The following is a 13433-nucleotide window of genomic DNA, read 5'->3' as shown; positions in this document are numbered from 1 at the left end:
CTTGTGGTGTGCAGACTTCTCTTGTTGAGGAGCACTGCCTCCAGGGTACACGGTCTCAGTACTCGTGGTACACAGGCCCACTTGCCCTGGGACATGTGATATCTTCCCAGATCAGGAATCGAACCTATGGCCCCTGCATTGGCAGACAGATTCTTAACCACTGGACCACCAATAGTCCTGGAGTGGATTGCCATTTCCTTCTCCAGGGGATCTTCCCAACCCAGGGATTGAACCCGGGTCTCCTGCATTGTAGACAGACGCTTGACTGTCTGAGCCACCAGGGAAGTCGGTAAGTCCCATAGATGGTGTTTAATAAAATTATTTTTGAAGGACTAGATGAATGAATTTCAATAGTAAGTCTCTTTTAAAAAGCAAGTGGAGAAAATGACTAGAGGAAGAGTGAGTCTTCATGGTCATCATTTAGTGAAGGAGGACTGGGAATGAGCGAGGTCAAACAAGTGGAGTGTGACAATGTTTGGGAAGCCCTGAAGACCTAGTGGAAGCAGAGCCACTCAGATGTGCTGACTATTTAGTTCTCTGCATTATTTCAGAACAGGCCCAATATTCAAAGCTTGGCTAGAAGTACACACTTTCTCTTAAGCAGAAATCTGAAAAGGACCCTGAAGATCTTTGAATCCACCTTATCAGGGCATAAGAAGGCCATCCTTAGAGAATAATGGTTAGAGTGTTAGAGAAGAGGTTCTCAAGGGAGACAATTGGCTCCAATACGCTTTAGCCCTGGTAACTAATGCTCTTGGCTGTCCAGCAAGCTTTCCTATTCCCTTTGCTCTTTTTGCCATAGGACACACAACTCAGCCACTTCCTTTCATAGTATTCCATCTCTCTGGATCAGTGATTGGTTTACAGGGGACAGGTGACAAAAGTAAAGCTAATCAGAGTCCTTTCTTGGCTTTACATATAGAAGAGAAGTCTTCTCCTTTTTTGGTTACAAGTTCTTATCTGAGATAATGTTAAGCCTGGGGCTGCCAGCTACCAGCTTTCCTACAGTGCGGGGAGACTGACGGGGCAGGAGAAAAACAAAGTGAGTGCAAGAGTATCAAAAAATAAAAGTGCCTAGCATGTAATAGGTACTTTAAAAATGGTAGTTGCTCTTCACCATATGCCTTGTAAATTAAGTCCTCAGTCAAAAACCTTTTACTCTTTTAAGTTTTGGAATAACACATGGTTCTTTTTAGGCCTCTACTTTGCCTACGGTCTCTATTTTTAAATTTTCCCACCCAGGGAGCTCTGAGGAAATGTCAGGAAAGCAAATCTAGCAGGGAAGTTTCATAGAACTGAAGACACAGAGATGATAAACATAGGGACTTCCCTGGTGACCCAGTGGTTCAGTGGTTAAGACTCTGCACTTCTAATGCATCGGGAATGGGTTTGATCCCTGGTAGTTAGAGAACTAACATCCCACATGCTGTGCGGCCAAAAAATAAAAATAAATATATACATAAAAAAAAAAAGGACAGAGACTATGTCCTCATGGAGTTGATATTTAAGAAGGGTAAAAGTTATTAGCATGGATAATGGAGTGCGTGCATGCTTAGTTGTGTCCCTGTGGACCTATGGACTGTAGCCCACCAGGCTCCTCTGTCCATGGGATTCTCCAGGCAAGAATACTGGAGTTGGTTGCCATGCCCTTCTCTAGGGCATCTTCCTGACCCAGGAATCAAACCCACGTCTCCTGCATTGCAGGCAGATTCTTTACAGCTGAGCCACGGGGAAATAGTAGACATCTTTGGGGGTGTATTTTCAGCTCCCAGTGATTTATCCTTCTCTGAGAACAGAGGGAATCTATTCATGTCATCACCCTCAGTTCAGTCTCAGAAGAAGGACCTTGATTTGTTGGCCACTGTTCACTGGACCAGGGTAAACACCTGATCAAACTAGGTCAATTATATTGTCTTTCTTACGTAGGAATTATGGTTTAGGCTGATATCTTGAATAGAAGGAGTGTGAAAATTGAGGAACTGTGTCAAGGCTGTTACCCTCCAGATGAACTAAAGAACAGAGAATACCACTCTGCAGAGAGAGGAGAATGAGGCTGAGTCATGGAGAGACGTAGAGATAAGAGACAGAGAGAAAACATTCCTGGACCATTACATTGCACATTCTGGTGCTTTCTGCATTCCTTCTTCTTTATTCTAGGAAACAGTATTCTTATGACAGCTTATATATTTTCCTTAAGCTAAGTAGGTTTCAATTATTTGCGTTCAAAAGCTTACTGTAGCTTTACAGTTAAGGGGATGGTTGCATAAATATAGATATTTTTTGTACAATAGATTATCAAACTGCCATTAAAAATGTTTTAGAGGACTATTAATGACATGTAAAATGCTCAACAGACAATAACAAATAAAAGTATCGGGATTTAAAATTTTCTGTATGTAGAAAAAATTTTGCAAACACACAAAACTTTTAGCAATGGCTACCCTGGAATAAACTTTCAATTTTTACTTTATATAATTTGGTTTCATTTTAATTTACACTTATAGCATTGTTTATATAATTAAGTTCATGTTAGAAGCATTTTCCACACTGCTATACAAATATTTTGTAAATGCTATTATTTTAGTGGTTGCATAATATTGTGTTTTAAGAGGGAATCATACTTTATAAAATCAATCCTCACTATTTATTGTTTTTAACACTTTTTACTATTTTAAGCAGTGCTGTGAAATACATTTTCAATGCACAAAGGTTATTTTTTTCTATATTTTGTATTATTTGCCTAGGATATTTTTTCAGAAGTGGAGTCATTAGAGTGGAACATTTCTACAGTTCATGAATAATTTTGGTCATGAAGCTTACTCTGGAGGTTGTGTCTACTTCCTTGCCATCTGAAACACAGATGATAGCCCAGTTTCAACTAACAAATTGCCTTAGCAGCCAGCCTTCTTGTTAGTCTAATGGGTTAAAAAAATACTAGTACATCTGTTTTGATTTGCATTTCCTTGGTGGATAGTAAATTAGAACATTTTTTGTGTTTGTTAAATCCTTTGCTTTCATCCTTTGTGAATTATCTGTTCCCTATGCTCTGCTCTTTCATTCATTGGAAACATTGTGATTTTCATATAGATTTCCATGGAATCTGTGTGAAACTAAGAATCTGTTGTTTAAAACTATGTGACAAAGTATGCAGAGAAGAATCAACATCATTCAGGCCAAAGTTACTGTTTATGATAACTCAATTGGAGTCAACCACCAATTCTTCTTTCCTATTCTTTTATCTTTTTGATTAGAAGCAAGAAACTTTGAAGTCATTCTCAGCTTCTCCCTTTCTTTCATCATCGCAGTCCTTAAGACAATCAGCCCCCGATTATTCCTTGAATCTCCCTTATCTCTAACTCTGGTACCACCACCCTAATTCAGTCTTTGTAGTAAACATCTCTTGTTTCATCTGTCAGACATCTCCTTTCTTGTGGGAATTGTCTCTCTTCCAATTCTATCTGCACAGTTCCTGCTGGAGATTGCAGGTTTATATTTGAACTTGATTGCTTGTTTCTGGTTGATTTGTCTAGGGGCAGCCATCAGGCCCAAACTGGGCCAGTGAGTTTCTTCTTATCTTTTTATATTTAGGACCAAGAGATTGAGGTTAATCTCTCTTCAGTGACTATAGATATTTAATATTGTTGGCCATATTTTCTGTTACATGAATTGGGGAATAGAGAAAGCCAGATAAGAACAAGAAAAGAATATTAATTCAATATAGAGAAGAGTAATGAGATAAAGAAGGAGGATCTACAATACTACATACTGCAATCTCTTTCAAGAGCAATTTGTTGAACTCTAGTTCAGTTTGATCACCTGAGTTAAGACTCTTCCAATACATTCTCTTTATCAACTAGGAATGTATGCAATTGCAAGCAATTAACATGACTTAACTACATACAAATTTAATTTCCTCCCATAAAAAGTTTCATGGAGATAGGCAATCCAGGATAAGAGCAGCTGTTCCAGGTTACAAAATATCATAAAAAACCGGGCTTCTCTGTCTTCCTATTCCATTATCCTTAGCGTGAGAAGAGATAGTGACTGTACCTCCCAGAGTCTGCTTTCTTATCATGAAGAGACGGAAAGACAAAGGACAAAGGCTGAAGCAATAAGCATACCTCTGGAAGTCTAACTGTAAAGCCTTCTTTTATTCTCTCATTGGCCAGAACTGAGTCATATGGCCACCTCTGAGTACACATTATCCCCACTTGCACTCTAGAAGGGTAAGAGCTTTTAGCTACTTTTAGCTACTTCTTTTCAGCTACAATGCTGCACCAGTCCAGGTTCGATACAAAACTGGGATTCTCTTAGTATGGAAGACAGAGGAATGAATGTTGGATAGGTAACTAGCAGTGTGTCCCATGTAACTTTTGCTTGTCTGGTTGACTTAGGTTTTGATCACATGCAACCAGATAAGTTTTAACTAATTCAGGGCTTACTGTCTTGCTCCTGGATTTACTGTTTAGGGTCCCCACTAGTCTCCCTGTCACTAATTTCCACTTTGCTTGAAATGATAATGCTGATGTAGCCAGCCTTTCCAAAGCATGTCTCGAGCCTGGCTATTCCATTGCCTATCTAACTTACTGCTCCAGGAACTCTCTAGGCTCGGTGTTCTCCTTTCCTGTTCTTTGATACATGATTCAGTGGCATTAATTCCCATGCTTTATACACAATACTGATGTTAATTGTATCTGCCAGGGTCCTGTCAGAGAAACAGAGCCCATGTCAGCAGCTAAATAGAAGGAATTTAATATAGGTAGCTAGTTACAAAAGGGTCTGAAGTGAAACAGAGGATGAGTAAGCAACTCAGAAATTAGCAACAGCAGGAAATCTCTACCATTCCTAGGGCTGAAAGGTCAGAAGAGGAGGTTAACAGAACCCATGAGCTAAGACCACTCAGTGGGAGCAGAAACCACAGAGGGAAGGACCCTCTGGAAGCTGAGATAGGAAGGAAGGGACTCTGGTGAGATGTGACCATGGAAAAGACACGGTCAATGTTGGAGATGCTGCCTGAAGCAAACATGTCTTTCCACTAACCAAAAAAAGAAGACTAGGAAATTTTAGAAAGATAATTTGCATGAGCCAATCCTCTGCAAGACAGAACAAAGTAGAGGAAAGGCAAGAAATGAATTTGAGACTAGCAGTTAATAGTGGCTGAAGTTTACAAAGATGTTTGTAAGTCTGTTAGGATTTTTAAAAAAAAATCTAACTTTCAAAGGATAAGGCTTTAACAAAACAAACAAACAAACAAAAAAACCCAGAAGTAACATGGCCAAGTAGATTTTCATATCATTCACTCAATTATTCACTGAAAGTCCATGGAATTCTCCAGGCCAGAATACTGAAGTGGGTAGCCATTTCCTTCTCCAGGGGATCTTCCCAACTCAGGGATCCAACCCAGGACTCCCACATTGCATGCAGATTCTTTACCAGCTGAGCCACCAGGGAAGCCCAAGAATGCTAGAATGGGTAGCTTATCCCTTCTCCAGCGGATCTTCCCAACTCAGGAATTGAACCCCGGTCTTCTGCATTGCAGGCGGGTTCTTTACCAGCTGAGCTAGCAGGGAAGCTTGCCATTAATTGCTGCAATATAGGCCATATTTTAAATTTGCTTCGTCTTTGGAACATAGCTTTATGTTCTTCTGGAGATTCTAATAGCCTTTCTATTTTCTTGTTGAATTAAGACACTAGCTTCCCTGTTACTTCAGGGAAGTTTCATTACAATATCAATGGAATTTTTCATCTTCATGACCATGTAATCATTTTGTTAGGGGAAGCACCCTGACTAAAACCGCCCACCCTGGTCAGGCACCATAGTAACCATTTGCATGAGTTGTTTTAGGGCAGGAGGTCCTGGTAAAGAACACGGAACTAATAAGCCACCACCAACCGGAAGAGTTCAGGAAAGGTAAAAAGGAGACACCACATGTCCAACCACCTCCCAGAATCCTTCTCTCTGGCATCCATCTTGGCTGAACAATGTGTGCACCACCAGGAAGGACTCTGAGTCAGAATGATTGGCTAAGGACAACCCAGAAACGAATCCCATCACTGTAAAACCTGAGACTTCAAGCCATGTGGCAGAGCTGTTCTCCTGGGTTCCATTACTCCACCCGGGTGCCCTTTCCCAATAAAATCTCTTGCTTTGTCAGCACATGTGTCTCCTCGGACAATTCATTTCCAAGTATTAGGCAAGAGCCCAGTTTCGGCCCCTGGGACGGGTTCCCCTTCCTGCAACAATATGAACAGAATTCATTCCATTTTAACTTTTGACTTCTCAGTCTGTTAATATTTTGAACAATTGCGTTTTAAGCCTCTGTTCAGTTCAGTTCAGTTCAGTCGCTCAGTCGTGTCCGACTCTTTGCGACCCCATGAATCGCAGCATGCTAGGCCTCCCTGTCCATCACCAACTCCCAGAGTTTGCCCAAACTCATGTCCATTGAGTCAGTGATGCTATCCAGCCTACTGTATAACAAAGTCTTGATATTTATTTTCATTGTACTTTTATGTTAGTCATCTGTTTCTTCCCACATCCTCATCTTTTTGGTAGTATCCCTTTTTTTTTTTCTTTTCCTTTTTTGCTGGAATACACATTTGTGTTAAAGTTATATATATTTTTTCAAGAAGAGTAAGAAGACAACTTTAAAAAAATTCTGATTTATTACATATGTATAAGTGTAGCTAATAAGTAGTTTTACATTTGAGCTTGTTTTCTGAGGGAAAAAATATATAATTAAAATGAGTAGGTGTTAGCTATCAAGACTTCCCCCACCTAAATACCAAAATAAGGAGTCTAGAGCATGAACTCTCCAAAGCAGGTTCTTCTTTTATTCTCAGGATGTATTCTGAAGTAAAAGGGAAACTAGTGGGTGCTTATGGAGAGAGAGAATGATGCTAAATAGCGCAGCTGTTCTCAGACAGTGTTTCAATTAATATTTTGATCTTTGCTTCCTTTTTCAGGAAGCTTTCTGCTCCTGGTTATTCCGTTTAGAAATTTCCTCTCTTAGAAAGTCTATTTTCACCTCCGTTTTAGCCTTTTTGGTTCATATTCTGGACTGTGGCTTCCTCAACTCTAGTTTAATCTATCAATATGATTCTATATGCAAATGAAAGGGTTTTGTTTTTTAAAATTTATGTATTATTGGGAGACTTCACTGGTGGTCCAGTAGTTAAGAATCTGCCTGCCAATGCAGAAGACACAGGTTTGATCCCTGGTCAGGGAGGATTTCACATGCCAAGGAGCAACTAAACCCATGAGCCACAACTACTGAGCCTGTACTCCAGAACCAGTGAGCCACGACTACTGCACCCTCCTGCTGCAACTACTGAAGTCTGTGTGCCTAGAGTCTGTGCTCTGAAAGAAGAGAAGCCACTACAATAAGAAGCCCACACACCACAGTGAAGAATAGCCCGTACTCGCCACAGCTAGAGGGTCCATGCACAGTAATGAAGACCCAGCACAGTTAAAATAAGTAAATAAATTAAAAAAAAATTATTTTAAAATTAAAAAAATAAAAAAAAATTATGATTAATTTTGTTAGGCATGATAATATGATTATAGCTCTGTTTTTAAAGTCCTTACCTGTAGAAATATGTCTTGAAATTATATGCTGACTGGGATTGCCTTTAAACTCTCCAGGAAAAAGCAAAAGATGTGGAGCAAAAACAAAACAAGAATGGTAAAATGTTGATAATTATACAGACTGGGTGGTAGCAGTATGTGGGATTTCATTATATGACTTTCTCTAAAAATAGAAGTAGGAAGTAAGCAGATATATAATATGCAACTGAGATATCAAATAAGATGAGAATTGATCAATGGTAAATATTGGTAACAATACGGTAACGACATGGTAAAATATTGATGATATGGACCAGTGAAGTTTTGGTGGAGTGGTCGTTGGAGGAGGCTAAATTGGAACGTATTATTTAAGAGGGAATGGACAAGCTGACTATATAAACACATTTTGGAGACAATCTGAACAATTTGGATGTAGCTCAGATATCAGATAAGTTTAAGGAATAGTGCTGCTTATTTTGTAAGAAGTGATAATGATAGTGTGGCTAAAAGATTTTCCTATTTTTTTAAGTAGTACATTTGAGTATTTAGAGTTGAAATGGCATACAATCAGGGATTTGCTCTGAAATATACAACAAAGAGAAAAAAGAGATAAGATGAAGCAAATAAATATGGCAAATGTTCATATTTATAGAATATTTTGATTGCCCACACAAAGATTTGCTATATTATTCTCTCAATTTTTGTGTATGTTTGCAATTTTTATAATTTTATAATAAAAAGACTTAGGGACTTCCCTGGTGGTCCAGTGGTTAAGACTCTGTGATCTCATGCAGGGGTGAGTGGGTTCCATTCCTTGTAGAGGAACTAAGATCCCATGTGCCTGTAGCCAGGCCAAAAAATAGACTTACAAATAAGACAGAGGGGAGGGACTGGAGAGAGTGTATATAGACAAATATTCTTAGACATTTAGCTACATAGCAAAAATTATTAAGAGTAGCTGGTGGCAGAAGTGAGGAGAAGAGAAATTTTAAGTATCTGTTGGAGTGATAGGAAAGAGACGGAAATTTATAATATAGGAGAGAGTGGGTAGCATTTTGTGAGTGATATTCTTGAGTAAATGGCAGAAAATGGAATTATTGTACAAGTGGAGGGCTTGGCTTTAGAGAGGAACATGGATAATTCATCTATGATAACAGAAAGAAAAAGAAAACATGTGAGTGCAGATGCTGGCAGGTGAGAAGATGTGATGATGGATTCTGTGAAACAGAAAGCATGAGGATGGGAGAGAACTGGGGGTTTGGTAAAGTGAAAGTGAAGTCACTCAGTCATGTCTGACTCTTTGCAACCCCACGGACTATAGCATACCAGGCTCCTCTGTCTGTGGGATTTTCCAGGCAAAGGTACTGGAGTGGGTTGCCATGTCCTTCTCCAGAGGATCTTCCCGACCCAGGGATCAAACCTGGGTCTCCCGCGTTGCAGGCAGATGCTTTACCATCTGAGCCATTTGGTAGGAAGTTATGAAATCATCCTCTAGGAGAGGGGAGAGTGAATGAACTAGGGACATACAGTGTGATTGTTGGGAAACAGTAAGGCCCACTTGAAATGTATGGTTATGGCTTTACCTCATGGTCACACATTTTTTCCAGCTTCGTTCAGCTGAAACAGTTCATACAAGGCAGAGGCGCAGGATGGATTTAATCATGGTTTTGATTTTGCCAAATGAGTATACCAAAAAGAGAGGAACAGAAGAGTGAACATTTCTGTGAGCAAGTAAATATGAATGACTGTGAAAGTCAAGTTGAATAAGAAGGGAGAAAAGTTCATTAAAGACATACCTGTTGAATATTTTTCCATGATTTCTCCAGAGGAGTGGGGAACGAGTCAGTCACATGAACTCCTTGGTGCCTACAAGTCACAGCATGACCTGTCCTGCACTCTGTATGAGGACACTGAGAAGCAGGATGTTAAAATCAGCATCGTGAGCAGGTTGGTAAACCAGCCTCCAACCACTGAACCCAGCTTCCAGGGGTTCAGGTCCACTGGGAGTGGACTCTGACAAAGGCTGTCAGGGTAAGGACCTGTCACCTCCTTGTTGCCCTAGTCTCTACCTTAGTGAGAGGTGGCATGAGAATCAAGGGTGTGTGAGTGAAATAATGAACTTCTTTGAAGGCGGAAAAAAAAAATTAGCTAGAGGAGGAAATGTCATAAAGAGATGGAGAATGAAGGATTAGAGAAGCAGGAGGTAAACCCAGAAGGTTAAAGCCAAGAGAAGAAATTAACTTTTTATGAAAGAGACAGTCAGTCAACCATGTCAACAATTGCTGACTACTCTAGTAAAATGTTTAGAAAGCTAGAGCTAGAGAGACATAAAGTGACATCACTTTTGGGTAGAGAGCTCTGTCTAACTTGAAAAATTGTAAAGTGTGACAGTTGTCAAAACTGTCTAGTACTGGGTTACAAATTGAGGAATAGAAAGCAGAAATTAATAGACCCTCAAGACATAGACTTAAACCCCTATAAAAGTTGAAATCTTTCCTTGGACTACGAAAGATCATGTTTATGTCAATTGGTTCAACAAAAGGTAAGTCCTCACAGCTAGTAGGCACTTTGAATGTTTGTTGGATGAATGAATTCAGAAATAAATGAAGGTAACATAGTAAAATGTACAGAACATGAGCTCTGGAGTTATTTACCTGGCTAGTGTCTACTCATCCATCAGACGAGCTTAAACACGATTTCTTCAGAGAATGTGACCTAACACAATGCCTAAAATAAGAGAAATTCAATAAATTTACACTGCTAACAAATTCCCAGGTGATATTGTGGTTACTGCTACTCTAGAGCAATGCTTCTCAACTCTCAGATTAAAAAAAAATTTTTCTTATTGCATCAGTTCAGTTCAGTTCAGTCATGTCTGACTCTTTGCGACCTCATGGACTTCTGCATGCCAGGCTTCCCTGTCTATCACCAACTCCAGGAGCTTGCTCCCCAAACTCACATCCATCAAGTCAGTGATGCTATCCAACCATCTCATCCTCTGTCGTCCCCTTCTCCTCCTGCCCTCAATCTTTCCCAGCATCAGGGTCTTTTCCAATGAGTCAGTTTTTCAGGTGGCCAAAGTATTGGAGCTTCAGCTTCAGCATCAGTCCTTCCAATGAATATTCAGTACTGATTTCCTTTTGAAATCAGTTTGGTTTGATCTCCTTTCTGTCCAAGGGACTCTCAAGAATCTTCTCCAACACAACAGTTCAAAAGCATCAGTTGTTTGGCACTCAGCTTTCTTTATGGTCCAATCTCACATCCATACATGACTACTGGAAAAACCATAGCTTTGACTCTGTGGGCAAAGTAATGTCTCTGTTTTTTACTATGCTATCTAGGTTGGTCATAGCTTTTCTTCCAAGGAGCAACGGAAGAAGGATTTAATTTCATGGCCGCAGTCACCATCTGCAGTGATTTTGGAGCCCAAGAAAATAAAGTCTCTCACTGTTTCCATTGTTTCCCCATCTATTTGCCATGAAGTGATGGGACTGGATGCCGTGAACTTAGTTTTTTCAATGTTGAGTTTTAATCCAGCTTTTTCATTCTCCTCTTTCACTTTCATCAAGAGGCTTTTCAGCTTCTCTTTGCTCTCTGCCATAAGGGTGGTATCATTTGCATATCTGAGGTTAATAATATTTTTCCTGGCAATCTTGTTTCCAGCCCAGCAGTTTGTGCTTCATCCAGCCCAGCACTTTGCATGATGTACACTGCATATAAGCTAAATAAGCAAGGTGACAAATACAGCCTTGACATACTCCTTTACCAATTTGGAATCAGTCCATTGTTCCACGTCCGGTTCTAACTGTTGCTTCTTGACTTGCAAACAGATTTCTCAGGAGGCAAGTGAGATGGTCTGGTATTCCCACCTCTTTAACAATGTTCCACAGTTTGTTGTGATGCACACAGTCAAAGGCTTTGGCGTGGTCAATGAAGCAGAAATAGATGTTTTTCTGGAACTCTATTGCTTTTTGTATGATCCAACGGATGTTGGCAATTTGATCTCTGGTTCCTCTGCCTTTTCTAAATCCAGCCTGAACATCTGGAAGTTCTCGATTCACGTATTGTTGAAGTCTGGCTTGGAGAATTTTGAGCATTACTTTGCTAGTGTGTGAGATGAGTTTGAACATTCTTTGGCATTGCCTTTCTTTGGGATTTGAATGAAAACTGACCACTTCCTGTTCTGTGGCCACTGCTGAGTTTTCCAAATTTGCTGGTATACTGAGTGCAGTACTTTTACAGGATCATCTTTTAGGATTTGAAATAGCTCAACTGGAATTCCATCACCTCCACTATCTTTGTTCATAGTGATGCTCCCTAAGGCCCACTTGACTTCACGTTCCAGGATGCCTGGCTCTAGGTGAGTGATCACACCATCGTGATTATCTGGGTCATGAATATCTGTTTTATATAGTTCTTCTGTGTATTCTTGCCACCTCTTCTTAATATTTTCTGCTTCTGTTAGGTCCATACCATTTCTGTCCTTTATTGTGCCCTTCTTTACATGAAATGTTCCCTTCGTATCTCTAATTTTCTTGAAGAGACCTCTAGTCTTTCCCATTCTGTTGTTTTCCTCTATTTCTTTGCATTGATCACTGAGGAAGGCTTTCTTATTTCTCCTTGCTATTCTTTGGAACTCTGCATTCAGATGAATATATCTTTGCTTTTCTCCTTTGCCTTTCGTTTCTCTTCTTTTCTCAGCTATTTGGGTGAGAAAAGAAAAAGCTTCCTCAGACAACCATTTTGCCTTTTTGCATTTGTTTTCCTTGGGGATGGTCTTGATCACTGCCTCCTGTACAATGTCATGAAACTCTGACCATAGTTCTTCAGGCTCTCTGTCTATCAGATCTAAACCCTTGAATCTATTTGTCACTTCCACTGTGTAATCGAAAGGGATTTAAGTCATGCCTGAATGGTCTAGTGGTTTTCCCTACTTCTTCAATTTAAGTCTGAACTTTGCAGTAAGGAGTTCATGATCTGAGCCATAGTCAGCTGCCACTGCTGCTGCTAAGTCACTTCAGTCAAGTCCGACTCTCTGCGACCCCATAGATGGCAGCCCGCAAGGCTCCTTCATCCCTGGGATTCTCCAGGCAAGAACACTGGAGTGGGTTGCCATTTCCTTCTCCAATGTATGAAAGTGAAAAGTGAAAGTGAAGTTGCTCAGTCGTGTCTGACTGTTAGTGACCCCATGGACTGCAGCCTGCCAGGCTCTTCCGCCCATGGGATTTCCCAGGCAAGAGTACTGGAGTGGGGTGCCATTGCCTTCTCTGCATAGTCAGCTCCCGGTCTTGTTTTTGCTGACTGTCTAGAATGTCTCCATCTTTGGCTGCAAAGAATATAATCAATCTGATTTCGGTGTTGAGCATCTGGTGATGTCCATGTGTAGAGTTGTTTCTTGTGTTGTTGGAAGAGGGTATTTGCTTTGATCAGTGCGTTCTCTTGGCAAAACTGTTAGCCTTTGCCCTGCTTCATTTTGTACTCCAAGGCCAAACTTGTCTGTTATTCCAGGTATCTCTGACTCTACTTTTGCATTCCAGGGTTCTGTGATGAAAAGGGCATCTTTTTTTGGTGTTAGTTCTAGATGGTCTTGTAGGTCTTCATAGAATCGTTCAACTTCAGCTTCTTCAGCATTAGTGGTTGGGGCATAGACTTGGATTACTATGATATTGAATTGTTTGCCTTGAAAATGAACAGAGACCATTCTGTCATTTTTGAGATTGCATCCAAGTACTGCATTTGGACTCTTCTGTTGACTATGAGGGCTACTCTGTTTCTTTTGAGGGATTCTTTCCCACAATAGTAGATATAACGGTCATCTGAATTAAATTCGCCCATTAAGGTCCATTTTAGTTCACTGATTCCTAAAACG

This window comes from Budorcas taxicolor, chromosome 3 (assembly GCF_023091745.1).
Source record: "Budorcas taxicolor isolate Tak-1 chromosome 3, Takin1.1, whole genome shotgun sequence".
In the NCBI taxonomy this organism is placed as follows: Eukaryota; Metazoa; Chordata; class Mammalia; order Artiodactyla; family Bovidae; genus Budorcas; species Budorcas taxicolor.
This window is presented reverse-complemented; position numbering follows the sequence as displayed.